The following is a 14,122-nucleotide window of genomic DNA, read 5'->3' as shown; positions in this document are numbered from 1 at the left end:
GAGGACAAAAGCTAGATGGATTAAGTTGCCAGAGCCAGATCACAGAGACTTCATCCCTCCCAGTCTCAGCTTCCCTAGCCCTCATTGGCAAAAGGATTGGGACTTGGAAATCTTTCTGCTGCTTTTGAAGTGGTCCTCCAGTTTTGATATGCCCCTTCCTCATCTTTAAACAAATGAACAGTGAATCAAACTGAGGATGATGCAGTCAGGTTAGACTGGGTCTCACTCAGTGCCCCTGTTACAGTTAGCAACTAAAATCCCATAGCTCTAATGGAAGCAGGGCCTGATTTCAGAGGGCCAGTCAGACATGGTTTGAACTGCAGTGCCCAGTTACATGTTGGATTCAAGGAGATGGCTGAGAGAGAGGGATGTTTTCAGTGCACCTGAGCAGATGGAGCTGGTGGAGCTGAAGGTGGAGACAGAGACAGCCGAGTCCTGCTGGCCCAAGTGCTGTGTGCCTAATGCCAAAGGGAGGGAGAATTTCTGTCTCTGCAGCAGTGCTTTTCCTTTAAAGAGTCTGATAACCTTAGTTCTAATGAAGTCTGAAAGCAGTTCTGAGCACAGGCCTGTATGACATGCTATCATACACGCAAGCCTTAAACAAACAGCTTGAAATATTCAAGGTGTTTTGTCCTCTTGCCGCCTGAGCATTTCAGTCAAGGAAGTGTCTGGCAACAAAACAGTCCCTGAGCATTTGTACCGTCTCCAGACAGCTATACAATGCAGTCCAGCCAGGGATCCAGACAACGGGAGTAGTTCCTCCATTAAAACCACATTTTCTTCAGCTAAATGCTGAGACAACAAACTAGGTTTCAGGTTGCAATTTCCCTCCTTTCCCCTCTCCCCCTGAAAGTCCTTCCTGCAGCCAGGCTGGGGGAGAAAGCTGGTCCCTTGGAGGCCAGCGAGCTGGGATGTGTGGCAGCACAGCCCAAACCCATCTCTTGTGCACCACCATATGTGGGGGTCCCTGTGCAGCACTGAGCACCAGCGGTGTACACGTGTGCCCAAACCGCACTGTGCCTGGGAGCTGTAGCTGCTGTGTCCTCCTAGCCAAGGCTTGAACACAGGGAAAAAGCAAACCCAGCCTGATGCTCTCAGTATCAAGGACACAGAAACCAAGCCTCTTTCAGTATAAGGGCACCTTGAGTTCTGTAAAACAGTGAAAAGTATCCTTATTAACAAAAATTACTGGCTTCGGCTAATAAGCTACAAGTAATGTTAGTAACATATACTACAGCTGCCAGATTTATGTGTTTACCATGGGCAATAAGCACTGGAAGCAGAAATCACATAACCCAAAGCCACTGCATTGTTTTTTCCCTAAATCTTTATGTCTCTGTGGTGTAGCACCTGAAGGGCATTGTTGTTTGGGTATCTTCTGCCTCCAGTTCCCTTACAGGCCATGACCTAGTTGTTCTAAAACTGGTCTTCTCCTTTTGCTGTAGGTACCAGCCCCAAGTCAGGCATCCCTGGCTGCAGGGGATGCTGCCCCACAGAAGAAGGGGAGCAGGAGACACCTGAACAATAACCCCGATGTGGCACTGTCACATAAAGAAAGTTCAGGTTTTAAGTTGAAAGTTCTCAGGATTTTCAGACAAGTTGACCTTTGGGGCTCTTTTGGTGTTTGTGCTCTCAGTTCCATTGCTTTCTGTCCACAAAAAAATAACAATGTCTTTGAGAAGCACAGTAGTCTGTCCCCCCTTCCCCTGCAGTCAATAAAATCATCAAATTAAAATACCCAGCTTTCTTCAGAAAAAAAAGAAAAATTAACAGAAAATGTTCAACGATCTGCCTTCACCACAGTGCTGCTTCTTTGGACCACGAGGAATCTGTCTGGCCTCAGTAATGAGGGAGAACCTTGGATTTCACCTTACATTCATGCCTTCCTACAAAACTCAGACACAACTCGCCCCAAATTTGCTGATCACTTATGCTCGTTCAATTAACATTCCCCTATTGAGATGCACCACTCACTAGTGCAGTTCTTAGGTCCTTGTCTTTTATCTTCTCAGAGTTTCTACTGAAGGAGAAGCTTTCAGACTCTGAAGAACATAGATTGCTACACCTGGTATATATTTTATCCTGGCAGGACTGAACTACAGTTAGTCTTTCATTTTGCTTCTAAGCCATTTTTAAGCAGGAGTGCATGAGCATTATTCTAATTACTATATGTGGACCCTGTCGTCAGCCTGGTTTTTTGTTGGGTTGCCATGGTTTTAGGAACGAGCGTGTGCATAAAGATAGATCTTTGACTTCAGAAAGAAGAGAGTCTCTATCCTCCCCTTTGGCTTCCGTGTCCGAGGATTTGGCTTCCTGAAGACAGCAATGCCAGAAAACCTGCATTGGGCCAAAGAGGTGAAAAGCTTTCTGGCAACTAGGAACCAAAGAAGGTGAAAGCAAGGCCGTTTCTCCAGGCATCCCATGTGCAAAGCAAGCTCAGGGCCTACCCCTATTTTCTAACAGATCTCTCCCAGCAACAGCCGCCGTTAAAGGTACAAAGAAACACAAACCTCTCAAACCTGCTCTTCAGCGAATGTGTTCCTTTTGTCCCACTCTTCCCAATTTTGGAGGGGCACTCAGCTCCCCCTTTTATACCCACTCTTGCATAAGCAGGATCCTCCCTCCCTCCTCCCTCTCACTGCCCTCATTTCTCTTCAAAACCTGCCTCTGTTTTTCCTGCTTGTTATTCATGGTCACTGCTGAGAGAGAGAAAAGGGTGGGAAAACACTGGTGCTGTGGTTACGGGTTCCCTCACAGCCACACTCAAAGGTTTCAGATCTCCTGAACAGCTTCACTCTTCCAAAGTCTTAATGGGAAGCATACTCCCCTGCCCCACAAAACTTCGGCAACGATGGTGCTGCTAACACATCTTCATGTAAACATCATCAAATAGGCTTCAGAAACCTTAACCCTGGCAGAGGAATATAGACCCTAGAGCTGGCAGCTGGGGAAATGGTTTTGTCCCAGCTAGAATTTCAATTGATTGGCCAGGCAGCTATTCTTTCCCTGAGGAACATCACGTCTCCACTCCCTTGAAAAAATGTTTTCAACGATCCGGATGGTTCTGGGAAAACCTGCACAAAATTCAGCACTTTTGTGAGGAGATAGCAGTAAATATTTTATTCTATTTTGTTGAATTTGTTTTCCAGCTTTTCCAAATTTTCTCCTGAGACCTGAACTCAAAGGGGCCCAGACATACTCCTGTGGTCGGCTCCTGCGAGATTATGGTGGGAATTATGGAGGAGGCATTATAAATTGCTCTGCTCACAGCCTGGGACCACAGCAAACCTTCACATGGGCTCTTCCTAGTTGAGTTGGCATGACTGACCTACATAGACTGTGAACTGGTATATGACTAACTCACTCAGACATAATATCATGTACGTGGTCATATATCATTCACTACTACATTTGAGGGTTTCTTTTTTTAAGACCAAGCGTACCTTGAGTGACAAGTAGGCCACAGTTTGTTTATACAGCCTTTGGGTTGAGTTGATAACTGTAAACCTTTACAACTCATCCACATTCACAATGTCCCCTCTCTCTTCTGCCTTGGTAAGGGAAAACAGCATGAGATCTGGACAAGGCATCCAATGCAGAGGGAAAACAGGCACCGGGGAAAGGATAGGAAAGAAAGGAAAAAGAGCATGCCCACGTGGGAGTTGACAAAAGCAAGACGGGGAATACAGCTTCAGTGGTTGCCCCACGTGCAGCAGGCAATCATGATGATAGAAAGACCACTGTTTGTGAGACATCCAGGAAAAAACCTTGTAGAGCAGCCAAGTGCCTATGGAGACCGTGACACTTCAGTTTGGAAGAGAAAACGCTGGTATGGGGGGTATAAACATGATGAAAGTGAAGGGAAAGTCCTGAATCACTGTTTTGTAAGGATGACCAGAATCAATGGTTTTCCAGTAAAATTATTGGATAACAAATGCAAATGTGTATATAAACTGCAGGAGGCATTCCTGTGGGGTGCTGTGGAGACCAAAAGTCTTAGCTGGTACAAAGGAGAGGAAATGAAATCACAGAAGACACAACCATTGGAAGCTGCAGAACATGGTGTCCAGGTGTAACTGCAGACCCAGGAAGTCACCAGCCTGACGGCTGACATCAATCTTAGCTCGATCCATACAACAGCTGTCACACTCCTCTCTAAGGGCCTGTCCTTAACTTGCAATAGAAATCATAGAATCACAGAATCATTTCATTTGGAAAAGACCTTTAAGATCATCAAATCCAACCAGTATCCTCACACTGCCAAGTCCATCACTAACGCATGGCCCTCAGCACCTCAGCTATGTGTCTTTTCAATAGCTCCAAGGATGGTGACTCCACCAGCTCCCTGAGCAGCCTGTGCCAGTACTTAACAACCCTCTTGATGAAAAAATTCTTCTGAATCTCCAGTCTAACCCTCCCCTGGCACAACTTGAGGCCACATCCTCATGTCCTATCATTCATTACTGGAGAGAAGAGATTGAGCCCCCCACCTCACTACAACCTCATTTCAGGTAGTTATAGAGAATGATCATGTCTTCTCTCAGCCTCCTGTCCTCCAGACTTCCCTCTGCTGCTCCACTCCTCATCAGACGTGTGCTTCAGACCTTTTTGCAGCTTTGTTGCCCATCTCTCGACACACTCCAGAACCTCAGTGTCTTTCTTGTAGTGAGGGACCCAAAACTGAGCACAGTATTTGAGGTTCAGCCTCAACCAGCACTGAGTACAGGGGGACAATCTCTTTCCTTTGCCCTGCTGGTCACACTATTACAAGCCAGAATGCTATTGGCCTTTTCAGCCAACTGGGCAAACTGTTGGCTCATCTTCAGCCACTGTCGATCAACACCCCCAGGTCCTTTTCTGCCAGGCAATTTTCCAGCCACTGCCCCAAGCCTGTGGCATTACGTGGAGTTGTTGTGGACTAAGTGCAAGACCCATCACTTGGCCTTGTTAAACCTCATACAATCGGCCTCAGCCCTTTGATCCAGCCTGTAATCCAGCTTGAAATAGAGATGTCTGAGCTGAGGCCAGCTTATGCTGGCTCATTTTGCAGTGCAGACTGGAAATACTTTTTGAGTAGAGCTCTGCCAGCAAAACATCACACCCAGCAAACCCAACCCTCAGCCTTGGCATTGCTGGGCTGTGCTCCTGTGTAGAGTGTATTGAGGAACCCACTACAATCTCTCCAAAATCAACATAAGACCTGGAAAATATGAACAATTTTCAAAAACTGGGAGTAGGCTCTTAATATTGAGACTTCCCATGGTTTTTTCCTCTCTTAATTGGCGTATGGGCACTGACCAGTGGCAGCGTTACAACACTGGGGTCCAAAACAGGTCTCTTTTCTCCTGCAGGACCTTTGGGCTCTGTTCTCACTTCAACTGCACACAAAATACTCAGTGACTATTTCCCAAGTAAACAAGCAGGTAAGTAGGGGTACAGCTCTGGCAACAAGTCATACCGTTTTCTATACACTGGTAAATCAATTCTCCCCACATTCTGTGAGAACTGTGACAAACTGCCATCAGCCTGATTTCATTTGTTTATTTTTGCTATCTCTGGTGGGGAAAGGCTGCACTAAGTATTTTTTTTAACTGTTTTAATAAAAGTTTGATAAGGAATAAGTTTGCATGTGAATTTGTTCCTATGTTTTCTCTACACCTCTGCCCTTGTTGGCTGGAATTCCTTTTCTATGAAAGCATCTGGTGAGCATGAGGGAGGTACTCAGCTTGCCCAATTTTTTGTGTAAAGAGGATTGCAAAAATGCTTTTCAATAATAGCACTCAAAGTACAGATGATGAAAGAGAGAGAGAGATTATCCTGCTTTTGCCGTAGGTTCCCACAGCAAGGAGCAATGGAAAAATTGGTAACGTGGCTGCTATACACCCCAAGGACCACATGTGCCACCCCTGAGCTGTGGCAGAGGGACACAGCATGCCAGCCTGGATGATACCAAAAGGCACACGGTGAGTGAGCAGCTGACTGAAGTAGCTGGGGTCTCTCTGCAAGGGCATATGTGACATAGCGCTCCCTCATCACAGGGGAGAGGTGCCGTGGCTGTGCTGACTGCTCAGTAACCACTGCAAACCCTCAGTCATTGAGGGGGGACTGTCACTACCTCCACATCTCTTTCTGCTTGTCAAGGAACAGTCAATCCTCTTGAGGAAAGTCTGTGCACTGATCATGCCTTATCCATGGAGCTCTTCTAGCCATTTAATACCCAAATGAGCTTATATTAACACTAGCACATGTTGTTCCAGCTTGCTATTACATTTGTTTTGGTATGGCTTTTGTACACAGGCTCTGAGTTCAGAGATTGCTTCAAATTTTCATTACCTTGTTGGCTTTTTTTTCCCTCTCCCAGTGCATGAGATGGAGTTTTAAATACCATTTTAAGATTGGTCTGTGCACATCCTGCACATGCACACAGAGGCATGACCGTGTGTTCACTTGTGGCAAGGGGCAAAGGGAACTTCCTACTCTGAGGCTCTCAAAATACTTAGCAGTCTAATAGTTGTATTGGTAATCTATAACTGATTTTGGGTCCTTCCCTGCAGCCAGTGCTGTGCCTATGAAGAGTGAGGGAAAATCCCAGGCCAAAGCAGCCAGGACAAAGCAAGCCTGTCCTAAGAGGAAAAGCAGACATGGAGAGGTGATGTGATTCACCTTCAGACAAGCCATAGGTTGGTAACATCTCAAGGACAAGCAGCCCTGACTGCCAACCCAGTGTGTTACTTATTTCATCAGACTGTATCTTCATCCCTCAGATAAGAGCTGTAAGGTGGAAGAGCAGGGATGGCACTGCCTGCACAGGGAGATGCCCATCTCAAAGTGCTGGGGCCAGCTGTGTTGTCAGAATTGATATACCTTTCATGATACTCTCCTGACAGATGCTTTTGTGTCCAGGAGAGATTTTGCACTGTCCCAACGTTTCCCAGCTGTCTCAGTCACTGAAATCTTCAAGCTCTTCCCAAGAAGAGCAAGTGAAGCAGATAGGTGACAGGTGACCACTGCCTGGGAGATGCCAAAATAGTCCAGCTCTGCCACTAAACATCCTGCTCCTCTCAGTGTTGCAAGGTTGTTGCATAAAGCTCAGTGAAGATTTACTCCCTGGGGATCTTCTAAGTGAGGCTTTGGGAGACTGACCCTTTCTGTCACTACTGGGGTTTGGAAACTCTCATTGCACTTTTTGATCCTGAGCCAAACTGTTGCCAGGGCACCACACATAATAGTAGCTGTAGCCTAGCCTGGAAATTCAAAACTGGCCACAGAAAGACCTTTGGATACCAAGATATTCTCATTCGCTGTGCAGACTCAGATTCCCCTTTGTCTTCTCCTCAGTCTTCCTCAAGCCACCTCCATCCCTCTTCCTGCTCCTCTCCACAACTTCTTGCCCTCGGTGGGAAAATAGTTGCAAGCAGCAGGACTCCACTATTTTGGCTGCTGTTCAGCATTGCTCTGAGAAGACTATCTTTGGTGGTCTCCTGCCTCACTCGAGGAGTGGTTTTAATCACACACAGTTTACACAGTTCTTTAGTGAGAAACAGACTGTCTCCTTCCCCACTGTGCAGGTTATGGGACTCTTTCATTCTCTGGAGTCAAAGCCACTGAAAGTCAGCTCCCACACAGGGGCAAAACTGCAACTCTTGGGCCAACAGCAGCAATTTTCACTGCTCCAAATATAATCTAGAGTACAAAAAAAAAATAAAGGACAAGCTCATTTGTGACCTAAGGACACGGCATTCAGTTTCACTTTCATCTGAGGGGTGCACGAGTACTGGCAGCAAAATTGTTGGACCCCACCCTCCTGCTTTCAGATCCTGGTAGAAAGACAGAAAGGTAGAAAGCAGAGAGACACTGAGCCAGGCAGCATTATGTTAAGGCTGCGCAGGCTCCCTCTCCTTGGGGCTGCTGTGCAGACCCATCCCTTTGGTACCAGCTCTAGCCATGTCACAGAGAAGTGCGAACTAACTTCCCATGCCAGTCTCAGAGATATTCACAGGTCTAAAGCCTGTGAAAGAAGGTGAACAGATTGAAGACAGGCGTTAATCCAGAGGGTTGCAGAACTGCAGGTTCTGTGGCAGGTCCCTCTCTCCCGAGCTGAAGCTGCCTCCGTGCGGAATGCCTTCGCGTCACTGCTCCCAGCTCGGCAGAGGCTGGCACAGCTGCAGCACCACTAGCATTTGGAGATGTCATGACCTTGGTGCACTTTGTGAAGCTGGTAATTTTGAAAGCAAAAGGAGGGAAAAGTTAAATCTAGACACAGGTTTTTTTCTTTAACTAGAAAGAAGGAAAGAGCTTGTATTTGAAGTTTCAAGGGTTTCTGTAAGTTGCAAAAATCAGTCTTGTTGCAGATCAGAATTTCCTACTCTTTTATTTTTTCTGGATGATTTTTAAGCAAATGCTTAAATGTTTGCTGCAGTCTGGGGTTCATTTTATTTTTAGTTTGCTTTGTTTTTCCACCTTGTCAATGTTAAGTGTAAAAACATGAAATAACCTTTTAGCTTGCTGCTTATGGGATAAAGCTGAGGAACAGTAAATTCAGCCCAGGGTAGTTCAGAAGAAAAGAATTAAAATTGCTTCCTGATCAGGATGCTGAAATGCACCACACTGAAAGCCTCTGAAAACCATCAGCTCCCCTCCCACAAAGATCAGAGGGTTCTATTAAAGCTGTTCTCCCAGGAAAAGTTGAGCTGCCAAAGGGATGGCCTCTGTCTCAGGGGGCTGAAGTCGTGCTGCAGGTTGGCTCCTCTCCCACACTGCCACTTGGAGTTTCACAGTCTAAAGAAAAAGAATAATCTTTAAAAGCTCTCCTTTGTTTGTGTAATGGCTCCTCCTCCAAAGTAATGAATTAATGCAGTGGTGTGCGCTTAGCTCTGATAAAAGCCTGGAACAGCTCAGAAATCTGTGCCTGTTAGACTGGATAAAGCACTTAGATGACTGTCTAATGATGACATTTCAGCTGCCTAGACAGAAAATATTGTCTTTACTTACTAAAGCACACAAGAAGTCGTGTTTCATATTTCTATCTGGATGTAGCCCATGGAGGATGCTAGGCAGAAAGGGAATCAGCAGAGCACAGCTGCCTCCTGGGCCTGGGGTGCTGTAAGCATTGGGGTAAGGTGGGCAAGGTAGGGGAGCTGCCCGACGGAGTCAACTCCACTCAGGGGAACGGCTCAGCATCCACCTCCTCTCCTCCCTGCAGGATGTCTGGCCCGTGACAGCATTTCAAAGCCAGGCATGGCAATGGGCAGTGATTGCAAAGCTGCAGGTGCAGGTGACCACGGGTTAATCCTAAGACCACATTTGAGAACCATGCCTCTTTAGAAAAAGGACTGTTTGCTATTACACAGAGCAGTGTAAGCAGCCAGGACTCTAGCCTTTCCCCGCTAGGCAAAATGATAATGAACATTCACTGTTAATTTAGGATTCTCCTTTGAATGAGATTTTAATATCCTGCAATTCCTCCAAGACACTTTCTTAATCAACTTGGGGCAAGATTTTCATAGGGCACTTCTTAAAACCCCTCCCCTTGATTTCCTTTTTCTCATTGCTCTCCAGTGTTTTTTACTAGGCTGTCCACGACATTTTGTTCAGCCCTCCAGCCTGTCTTGCAGTCCCTGCAGAACTCCTAAAGCCCTGCAGGACCTTTCTCCCCTCCTCTCCCTCTGCTTCACTTCTGCCTTGGGAAATAAGGAAGAGAAGGATGCTCCAGCCCCTCTGCAGCAAATGCTGGAAATGCCAAAGGACATATTCTATGATTCTATGATTACCTTGTTGCTGCAAGCTGAAGGAAAAGTCCTTGAAAAAACAGCCCCAAGCTGGGCTCAATTTCATCTGGTCTTAGAGCAATATAGTGTGTCCCCAGTTAGCAAAGATGTGTGCAGGAACACGTGCAAGACTGCCAGGCTGCAAGCCACAGGGCAAAAGCCCATGTCCTGCGTTGAGCCAAAGTAATGGAAAGTGTAAGAAATAGGATGGTTTCATGTGACTGTGGTGTTTGGATTCAAATCAATGCAATTTTCAGAAGGCGCCAAGCAGTACAGAATGAGACTCGTCTCAGAGATGGAACAAAGATGTTTTATATAACTTCATACCAATTCAGAGAAGGAAGGAAGGACAGAGAGCTTCTGAACTTCACAGATGATACTTCAGGCTACATAGCATCTACCCGTAAATCTCTGCAAATATAAGGACAGCTATAAAGAGACCAAGACAAAACTAGTCATGTCTCTCAAACCCCTGGGGAAAGAGCACAAAATGAAACAATCTTGCCTAAACCAGTCCCTTAGAGAAAGTCAGATGACACTGAAGGCGCTTAGACAGCAGGCAACAAGCACTGGAGGACATGGAATCTGCCAGGTCAAAGGCTGTGGATAAACCCTCCAATGTTAAACTGATGACAAAGCATGAGGTTTAATGACAGCAAGGTTATGAAAGGCTTAATCGGGTCACTGTCGTTTGAATAACCAACTTTAAAACCTGAATGACCAGGGTCCACCTGATGTTAATGGGGAAGGAATTACATAAGTGTGACTCAGAAAAGCACGTGCCAGATGCAGAGCAGCAAAGGCTGAAAGTCAGAACTGTAGCATGATGCTAAGAAGCCAAGCAGCAGTGGAAATCAGTTTTCTACATCATCCCTCTTGGGTTCCCTTTATGTCACCTACTCCATGAATTACAACTGGAGAGAGAATAAGAGTCACAGAATCACGGAACGGTAGGGGTTGGAAGGGACCTTTAGAGATCATCTAGTCCAACCCCCCTGCTAAAGCAGGTATATCTTTTTATCTGAGTCTCTCAGATAAAAAGCTGTTAAAACCACAGAAAGCCAAAACAGACTTTCTGCCTTCTTGATGAAAACAAGAAGGTATAAAGAAACCTGACCTGATAGCAGACAGAAATGACCCTGCTCCTGTCCCTGTCAGCACGAAGTGTGCCCAAGGCTCTGCCTCTGGCAGAGGATGCTCACCCTCTGTCAGAGCCTCCTCTTCCTCAGCACAAGGCATAGCCACCCCACTCTGTGGATGTCGTGGGGTGAGCGGTGTGGCTGGGCAGGAAGGCGATGCCTGCAGGCAGCTGCCATTACACTGGGGTTCACTCTCTCTGTGTGTTTTGGAGCCAAGGATGAAGGTAACAGATAAAACTATTGGTCTTTCAGGAACAGGTATTTAATGATGGTGCCTGAAGGAAAATTGTTCACTTTTAACATCTGTTGCCAGCCTGAGCGTGCATCACTTGTGCTGCTACGCTGTCATCTCAAAATCCTGCCTGGTGATGTGGCTCGTGCAGAGATGTCTGCAGGCCGTAGGAGCCTGATGGTGGCCAGGTCTGTTGGGAATTAATTGCATCCCATCAGATGTCTAATCTCTCAGCCAGCAGCGCCTCCATGCTCTGGCAGGCACTCACTTGGCAGACCAAGGACAGACCTCTCCTGCTGGGAAAGGGCTGTTGGGCTCGAAACCTACTGTCCCCAAGACACTGTAATCATGGAGGAAGGGTTTTATTACTCATGGCTGTCTTGTATTGCTTTAATGTCACAATACGCCTGTTGAAACAGGGTGCCAAAGGAAAGCATACACAGCCTGGTGTCATAGGCTCTTGTCATCTGTGTTCACCTACTGTTCTAGGGACCGCTTTTACTCAGTGTACGAGCACACCTAAAGAACAAAGCTCTTCTAAGTCAGTGGTTCCAATCCTGCCCGCCACCCTGCTGAGCTAGTAGCCACATATTGCTGGCATCTGTCCATAACACTCCAGGACCTGTGTTTCACTTTCCTCCCACCTATAACAGTCCTTGACTATATGCAGAGAGTGCCTAGTGGCAGCAATAACAAGAACCATCCTAGGAGAGAAATGCACTCCTCACTGCTTTCAAAGGGAGATTTCATTGCAAAAGAGCTAGAACGCTTGAAGTCCCTTTCCTTGTAAAACATTTGAGCAAAGTAAGCTTGTATTTGTATGTTTTTGCCCTTCCAGACCTGAAAGCCTCAAGGATGAGCTTATGACTTTTAACATGTGACTGTCCAAGTGTCGTATTTTAATGAGAATGGAGACATTTTATTAGCATTTTCTGCACATTCCTCTTTTTTTTTTTTCCATCTTCTCACGTTAAGCACCATCTCTCCTGGGCACTTTCAGTGCAGTGACACCAAGGCTGAGATCTCAGAGAGATGAAGTTTCCCTGCAGCCTGATGACATAAAGCAGAAAGGTGAAGAGAGGGAAAGGCTGTCCACACTCTCTGGGAGAAAGGCTTCAGCATAAAAAACTTCCCTTCTTTACACACCACGATGTTCACATAGGAGAGAAACTGCATGAATTCCCCTGCAGCAGGACAAGCACTCATAGTGTTTGGCCCACACATTTGTGTATGCTCCTGAACTTTGAAAAGCAGAAAGTCCCTGAAGTGACATATGATTTCTCTCCTTGGGCTGTAGCAGGTGTGGAGGCTGCATGTCTAGGATGCTGAACGTTCTCCCAGTCAGCATCTTACAGATGAGTACACAGTGAATCACTCTCTGGAGGTGTCAATCTTGGGCACTGACTGTAGCAAAAAGTCGAGGTGAGTAGGTTGAACTCTGTTTTGCAGACTTAAAGTTCACTCAAATGACGGCCACAATTGGAGCACCAGGCCTGCCTCTTCGTACACGTTTGGAAAACATCCAGACATTTGGACAATGGGAACTCGGTCTCAGCAGGGAACCAGCAGACATCAACAATGGATGCAATTATGGGGAATAAACATGGGAATATATACTCTGCAAAAGAAAGCTTTCCTCACAGCACTGCTGTGAAAAACATAGCAGAGCAGAAAGGAACTAATTCCATTTCACCTAATTGCTCTCCATAAATCATTTCTCGACAGCAAGCTCAACTGGTCCACCAAAGGGCCAGTTAAAGCAAAGGGAGACTGAGCTCTGTTTGTACTCAGGGATGTGACAGCAACTGTAATTTGTTCCAAGAGGGTGGCATCTCTTCTCTTTCCAAGCAGAAAGGAATATCCATGCCGGTCTGGCTCTGAGCCTTGCTGTTATTCCTTCAGAGCATCTGCAGTGCATTGACTGACTTCCCTTCCAGCACGGTGTTTTTTACTGTCCAGTGTGAGTTACATTGCTGTGACTGAAAGCTGGCTAGCAGCAGAAGCACAGCAACAGATGAACAAGGCCTGTAGCATCTTTCCTACGAGGAAAGGCTGCAGGACCTGGGGCTGGTTAGCCTAGGAAAGACAAGACTGAGCGGAGACCTCATCAACACTTATACCTAAAGGGTGGATGTCAGGAGGATGGGATGACACTTCTTTTCTGTAGTGCCCAGTGATAGGACAAGGGGTAACGGACATAAGCTGGAACACAAAAAGCTCCACTTAAACACAAGGGGAAACTTCTTCCACCATTCTGTGATTTAATGAAGGTCATAAAACCTGGAAATCAGCAGCAAGTCCATAAGTATTTGTTTTTAAAATCCACTGTTACAACGCACACAGAACCCCTTCAATGCGTATCCCATTAAAATCCCTCTTCAGAGTACCATTTTCTGACACTTTCTCTGGGATTGCACCACTGCTTGCTAAACATCCTGCTCTGAGCCCTCCCCATGAGCTGCCAGAACCCCTCCTGCACGCATCCAGCCTTTGCCCCACAGCCAGACTCCCACTGGCCCAGCAACCCAGCCTTTGGCCACCTCCCATCCCTGCTGTCCCTTCTGCATGTCACCCGACAGGGACAACACTTGCCCACCAAGAGCAGGCTGCTCTCCCACCCTTCTGTGTGGCTCAGATTTCTCTCCCGGGGCTGGCCACCACTGTGAGATGCAAGGGCTCCAGTGGGGTGCTGCCTACCTTCAAGCCATCTCCATCCCAGTGGCAACAGGCAATGCTGGGAGTGGCTGCTAGGGCTTGCACACGCCCTGCCCCCCGGGCGGGTGCAGCCAGCGGCTCTGCCTCCAGGGAGGACAGGGCAGCCCCTGGCACTCCCACTCCTGGCCTGCCGCTTTCCCTCCCTGTTTGCTTTCAGGGTGTTTGTCTCCGCTGTGTGGGGAGCAGCTGAGAAGTTGGTCTCACACTGCGGTTCAGGCGTGACAAAGGAGGGCTGGAGGACACTGCCGGCTCCTCCACAGCACAGTCCT

The sequence above is a fragment of the Colius striatus genome, chromosome 2, assembly GCF_028858725.1.
Source record: "Colius striatus isolate bColStr4 chromosome 2, bColStr4.1.hap1, whole genome shotgun sequence".
Taxonomy (NCBI): domain Eukaryota; kingdom Metazoa; phylum Chordata; class Aves; order Coliiformes; family Coliidae; genus Colius; species Colius striatus.
The sequence above is the reverse complement of the archived record's forward strand: the minus strand, read 5'-3'. Positions refer to the sequence as shown.